Genomic DNA, 7,353 nt, shown 5'->3' on the forward strand with positions numbered 1-7,353 from the left:
ACACAATTTTCTCTGAAGGTACAGAAATGCATCTAGAGGACGGATGCTCACCTATTGGAAGCAGAAGGACAACGAAAACTTGTGTAAAAATAGGGAAAAGTGTGAATTATCCCATTTAAATTTGGCCAACAGTGCTATTTAGGGGGGGGATTTAGAGATCAAACAAAAAAAGCACGAAAAATATTTTAACAAACCATTTCTTAGACAAATTTAAACAAAAAATTACAGGTGTTAAACTTTTGCAAAAAGTCTTACAAAAGGCTTTTGGTTACGCCGCGATCTTTTCTGTAGGATCTCTAGACTTGTTGGTTCAAATCCCAGTCTAATTAAATAAAAGAAACAAGTTTTTTCAACTGAAATTTAGGAGCAACATCAAAACTTAAAACGAACAGAAATTATTACGTATATGAAGGGGTCCGCCCTCTCGTCAATACCTCACTCTTTACGCTAAAGTTTGAATTTTGTTCCAATTCTTTAAGATAGACCCCTGAATCACAAAGGGTTTAATTGGAATAAATAGCTCTTATGAAAGAGCTAAAAAACATTAGCTCAAAGAGAAATTAATTATTTCTGTTCGTTTTAAGTTTTAATGTTGCTCCTAAATTTCAGTTGAAAAAACTTGTTTCTTTTATTTATTTAGACTGGGATTTGAACCTACAAGTCTAAAGATCCTACAGAAAAAATCGCGGTGTAACCAAAAGCCTTTTGTAAAACTGTTTGTATTTAATTTCTGGTCGTTCTCTAAATAATGCTGGGAAATCTGGTACCCCCTTCATGGAAAATTCCCTTCCCCCATGAGAAATTCCTCCAAGGAGAGATCTTCCCACGTAAACTTCTCCCCCAGCCCACGACCAGAAAAAATCCCCCCTGAAAACGTCTGTTTACTTCCCAATAACCAATACTACATGTAAACAATGGGCAAAGTTAACAGCTTGTAGCCCTTCCCCCGGGGACTGTTGGGGATTAAGTCATCTACAAAGACATAGTTATTAGGTTTTTCGACTATGCTGAAAAATGGCAAGCTCAAAGTTTTGATCGGGTAACTGTAGGAAAAATGAGTGTGGGAGGGGGTCCTAGTTGCCCTCCAATTTTTTGTCACAAAGTGTCAAAAGGACACTAGAACTTTTAATTTCCGTTTGAATGAGCCCTCTCGTGATATTCTAGGACGACTGGGTCAATATGATCACGAAAAAAGACGCATCCGTGTTTTTCCGTCATCTATCTTTCTTCTGGCAAAAAATACACAATTCCACATTTTCGCAGATAGGAGCTTGAAACCTCCACAGTAGGGCTTTCTGATACGCTGAATCTCGTGGTGAGTTTTCATTAAGGATCTATGACTTTTACGGGGTATTTCCCACTTTTTTCGAAACTAAGGCAAATATTCTCAGGCTTATAACTTTTGATGGGTAAGACTAAAATTAATGGAATTATATACTTAAAATCAGCATTAAAATCCAATTCTTTTGATGTATCTATTGGTATCAAAATTCCGTTTTTATAGTTCCAGTTACTACTCAATCGGGTTGCTCCCTACTTACAGTTCGTTACCACGACTGTTTGATATTGCAATATGTAAGTTTGAAAATAACACCTGATGATTATGTATTACATAAATAAGGTTTTTCATCTGACGTGTCTCAAAACAAAGAACAAAAAGGTAACCCAGAGGCTTCAACAACGGCTTCGGATTTCATCATTGATTGTTATGCGTCATTCCTGAGCTTTCTGATTATAAATCTGAGGGTAATACTGCACATCGTAGTCATAAATAATGCAGAGTAAGTACATGTTTGAAAAATAGCTGGAGTATGGTGAAGCAAAACATATTATTGCCTGATCACTATGCTCGATGCTCACTCACTACCTGTATCCAGTAGATTCAACCGCGTTTCGGATAAATCTTACTGTTCTAAATTTGAATTTGGGACCCCCTCGAGCGGAATAGCCTCTTTGAATTTCCAAAAAATTAAATAGAATTTCATGGCTTACTTAGCAATGGTCTACTTATTTTGTTCAAATAAACAAAATATCGTCTTGTAGAAGATATCCAGCCCTACTGTTGGTCCTGCTATGACCACTCTCACTACTGTTTCTACCGTAGTACAATTTCCTCTTCCAGACCTATTACTACCACAGCTACTAATATCATGCTACTAAATGACTTTACATTAACTATAATTATTGATAAAACTTATTAACCAGCATTACAATTAATAATTAATTGTTATACTAAAACGGACAGAAACCAAAGTGAAATTTAAATTGAACAAAATGCCGAAACTAATCGTGGTATTTATCGAACCCTTCAAATCCCATTAAAGGCGAGGGATTATTTGTGACTTTCAAAAAAAGAAATACATATTTGAGCAGTTTTTCTTTTTTATATCAAGACGTATAATTTAGTCAAAACACTGCTATAACTTCCTGGAAAATTGTATTTTCATTATCAGTATATCCCTAACAATGAATTTGGTTTTACTAGTCTAATCTGACAATTTTTCATTAGTATTTTTTTATTTCTACCACACTAAGTTATTTAAATTACCCTAAAGACTGCAGTTTCATTCGTGCTTTATTGAAAAAAGGTATTTTGAACTGTTATTATTATAATCATTGTCAAACAGTTCGTGGCAACGAACTGTAAGTAAGGAGCGACTCGGCTCAATAGTAACCGAAATTCTTAAAAACGGAATTTTGATATCAATAGATGTTTCGGAAGAATTGGATTTTTATGCTAATTTCAAATATATAAATTTCCTTAAGTATAGTCTCACCCGTCAAAGATTACGAGCCTGAGAAAATTTTCCTTATTTTCTAAAAAAAAAAGGGAGGAAACACCCCCTAGCAGTCACAGGAGCTTAATAAAAATCACACCGTCAGATTCAGCATACCAAAGAATCCAACTGTAGAGGTTTCTAGCTCCTATCTGCAAAAAAGTAGAATTTTGTAATTTTTTAGCAGAAGAAAGACGGATGCGTGTTTATTTGTTTTTTTTCTTTTGTTTTGTTTTGTTTTTTCCAGAGGCAATCGTATTGATTCAGTGGTCCTATATTATCGGCAGAGGACTTATTAGAGTGAAAATTAAAAGATCTAGTGCCCTTTTAAAGTGAGAAAAAAATTGGAGGCAACTAGGCCTCCTCCCACGCCTCTTTTTTCTTAAAATCGTCCGCTCAAAATTTTGAGATGGCCATTTTGTTCAGCATAGTAGAATGGCCGAATAACCATGTATTTGGATATATCATGACCCCCACAGCCCGTAAGGAAAGGTCACTAAGTTACAAAATGTGCCCATTGTTTACGTATAGTATCTGTTATTTAGAAGGATGCATACATTTTTTGGGTGGGGGGGATTTCTGTTGGTGGGGTTTTCCATGGGAAGGAAGTTACCAGGGAGTGAATTTTTCAGGTGAAATTTTACACTGGGGGAATTTGCCAGAATTCCAATACGAAATTCGTCTTATGTCTTGTTTTCTTTTTGCCAACTCAATGTTACACGTTGAGATGTTAAGGGCAATTGTCTAGGGTACATTTTCACCAGGATCCAATTGTCTTGAGAATAAATCCGTGGGGAGGTGTGATTTTTCGTAGGGGTGTAGCCAGATTTCCTGGCATTGCTTAAAGACGATCAGAAATTAGATCAAAAAACAAGTTTTTTCAACTGAAAGTAGGGAGCAGCATTAAAACTTAAAGCGAACAGAAATTACTACGTATATGATGGGGGGTGCTCTTGCTCGACACCTCGCTCTTTACGCTAAGGTTTGAATTATGTCCCAATTCTTTAAGAACGACTCTTGAAATACTATGTTCTTTTTATTATTAGGATAATATGAACCTTTTTAAAAGTACTAAAAAGCTTTTGCGTAAAGAGCAAGGTGGTGTTGAGGAAGAGCAACCCCCCAGAACCTTTTCTTAAAAGTACTAAAAATCTGTAGTGTAAAGAGCGAGGTGTTGGAGAAGAGCAATCTCCCTCATATACGTAATAATCTCTGTTCGTTTTAGGTTTTAATGTTGCTCCTTATTTTCAGTTTAATTTTTTTTTTATTTAACAACATTAAGAATACTTACCTACTTGTACTTGTTTGAGGACACAAGCTCTTCAGCTCTCCCTGGCGCCATGATCTGGCAGACGGTTGAGTGCCAAGCCGCTCGGTCGTGTTTGTATGGTACACATATTTCAAGCCACTGGTTGTCCCATCTTCGGCCGTGTCATCGGAAACCACCAATCGGCCCTAAGTCCGCCTTGAGTGTGTTAAGCCAGGTCTTGACTTGGCCACCCCGCTCCTTCCTCCAGTGTGCGAGGGGTTTGCAGTATAACACCTTTTTAGTGAGGGTGTCACCTGACCTCCAACAAACATGGCCAAACCAAGTTAGGCGGCGTTTTTTTATTAGAGCTTCAATGTCATGCTTCTGGTTACATCGTTTACGAATTTCGACGCTGCTAATTCTGTCTCGGAGGGAGACACCGAGGATTTGTCCTCAGGCAGGAGTGGTCGAATACTTTGACAACATGAACATCTGCTGCTTTCAGGGGTCATGTCTTGCATCCGTAAAGGAGTACGGACCAGACGTTTGCTTCAAAGATCTGGATTTTGTTTTTAGTAGGACTTCTCTCTGTCTTCACATGTTCTTCCTAAGTTGAGCAAAGACTATCGATACTGATGATATCCTGCTCTGGGCTTCCGTACTGCAGTCGCTGGAAATGTCGATAAGGGATCCCAAGTATTTAAACTGGTCAACGAACTTTAAACGGGAGTTGTCGATAGAGATGCCCCGTGTGAGAGCATCCTCAGAATTTGTCAGAATTTTGGTTTTATGCCTACTGATCTTCAGCTCAACCACATCTGCAGTAGCAGCAACATACACAGCATAGCTTGCGCATGATCTGTATCGTTTTCTAGCAAGGCAATTTCATCCGCGTAATCAAGGTCTTTGATGGATAACTCAAGGCTTACGTCAACCCCTCTGGCAGATTTCATGACGCACTTTATGATCCAGTCGAAAACAAAGTTGAAGAGGATGGGGGACAGGATAAAGCCCTGGATCACCCCAAAATCGATATCGAAGAGGGAGGACAGCTCTCTATCAGCTTGTATACAAGCACGAATGTGCTGGTAGCATGCCTGAAAAAGGCGTATCAGCTTCTCAGGGACGCTGTCCTCTTGCATTGCAGCCCATATGCTATCTCTAAGGATCGAGTCAAAGGCCTATATAAAATCTATGAAGACGGCTATAGTAATCTGATTGTGTTTCATTCGGTGTTCGAGAAATTGCCGAAGTGTAAAGAGTCGAACAACGCAGCCCATTCCTGGCCGAAAGCCCGCCTGACTGGGGCGTGTAGTCGTGTTTCTGATTGAGCTGAAGCGGTTGAGTAGAATCATGGCGAATATTTTGGCAGCAATGATTATGAGCAATAACCCCCGGTAATTCTTGCATTCAGCTTTATCCCCTTTTTTGTACAGGGAGATGGTAATTGAAACTTTCCAATCGTCTGGGAGAACCTCCTGTACCCAAATTTTCTTGAGCAGTTTTTATAGGTTCTTTGCAAGAAGCCTTGGGCTTGTCTTGTACATTTCTGCTGGTATGGCGTCGATTCCCGACGCTTTATGATTCTTCAGCTTCTCTGTAGCTGCCTTTTTTCAACCTTCCAGTAATTTCTCTTTGTTTACATTTTTATGTTTGTGATAAGTATTTTAGTTTTACTATTCAGACATGACTCCAGTTTTCATTAATACTTTCTTCCCTTTCCATCAATTTTATAAACATACATTGATAATCTGTTGGCTCAATAAGGTTTAATTTCACCTATCTATGTAGTTTTAAGTAAAGCGCAATGTTACCCTAATCTCTAAGTTGGTGGTAGTACCATTCTCTTTTGTGATGATGGTGGTCCTTTTATTTTTTGTTTCAAAGTTTGGCTTAAAACTCGCCAAAACTTTTTTCCAAGTCTCATTTATTTATTAATTGTAATTTCTGTACGTTTGTAGTTATGCTTCTTATAATATCCGTGCGCTTTGAGTACTAAGACTCCTCCTTATCTTTGTTTCAAGACTATGCTTTTTGTTGACTTGATGCAAGGAAAACACCACTTACCTGGTACTTTAACTTCTGACAGAAAGGTAAACCTTTTGAAAACATTACAAAAGGACTTTTTCTTATTAATTTTTTACCGAAGTTATAAACTTGACATGTATTTACGCTTTTCTTATTATTTATTTTTAGCCAACAATTTTAGATGCGATGACAAGACACTAATGTGAACAATAAGTAACCAAATCTTAAGATAAGTTAGCTGGTTTAATATCCAAAGGTAAAAATGTCTAACCTTTAATTAGGTCTCAATGGATAAATTCTTGATTACATTACACACACCCCTCCGTTTATTAACAATCGATGTCGATCAGTGTTTTAGCTAATATAGTTCTGTATTCTATTCTTAATTATTTTAATGTAGTAAGATTAAAAAAAAACCTTTAAAGCAAATATCTACAATACTTAGCGCAAATTGATTTTGATATACCTGTCTAATGAGTAAAAGATGCATATAAGGCTCCGAAAAAATACACATCATGTTTTAATAAGAGGGCCTAAATAAGATAACATTGCATTCCTTGATATGTCATACAAATTTGTGTTAATGTAGATAGATTTTGCTGGATTCTTTTATGACTTCTACCTGATTGAGCATGAGATACATAAATAAAGCATTTTAGCTTGAATAATGCTATTAATATGTTTTCTCCGCACAGTAAAAACTGTTCTTTAAATATTAGGCGAATGAATTTTTAAACATTAGGCAAATAAATATTCAACGTTTAGTACCAATATCTTTTTTCTGATTTTTTTACCTTTCGAGGTTATGAACCGACATAACCTCCACATAGCATATACAATGTCTCCTGTTTCTAGAAAAAAATATAAACTTGTATTTGATATCAAAGTCCTAAATGATACCTAACTAATAATTTACTTTAACAACCAGTTCCAGACTAACCAACTGTTATTTTTTCACAGTTAACAAATATAAGTTGACTTAGTTAGCAGCATTGTGTCTACTATGCTACTTGTCCAGTCCTGACTGTGTAAAACAATGGCATCGTATCAAAATTTGTGTTTTCAGTAAAAAGAAGGCAGAAGCTTTACACCTTGTTGAAATCAGAGCTTTACAAGGATTTTCAATCAGCATAGTCAAAGAATGTAAAGTAAGGAATCTTATACTGCTTTTTTATATCATGCAAAAGTTAAGAAAGCAACGAGTTAAATTTATGACATTTCGGCTACGATTTCAAAATTAAGTGCCATTGTGGAATAACGGTGAAACCTGACCAAAGTATTCTATAAAATTTGACCTTT

The sequence above is a fragment of the Artemia franciscana genome, chromosome 14 (genome assembly GCF_032884065.1).
Source record: "Artemia franciscana chromosome 14, ASM3288406v1, whole genome shotgun sequence".
Taxonomy (NCBI): Eukaryota; Metazoa; Arthropoda; class Branchiopoda; order Anostraca; family Artemiidae; genus Artemia; species Artemia franciscana.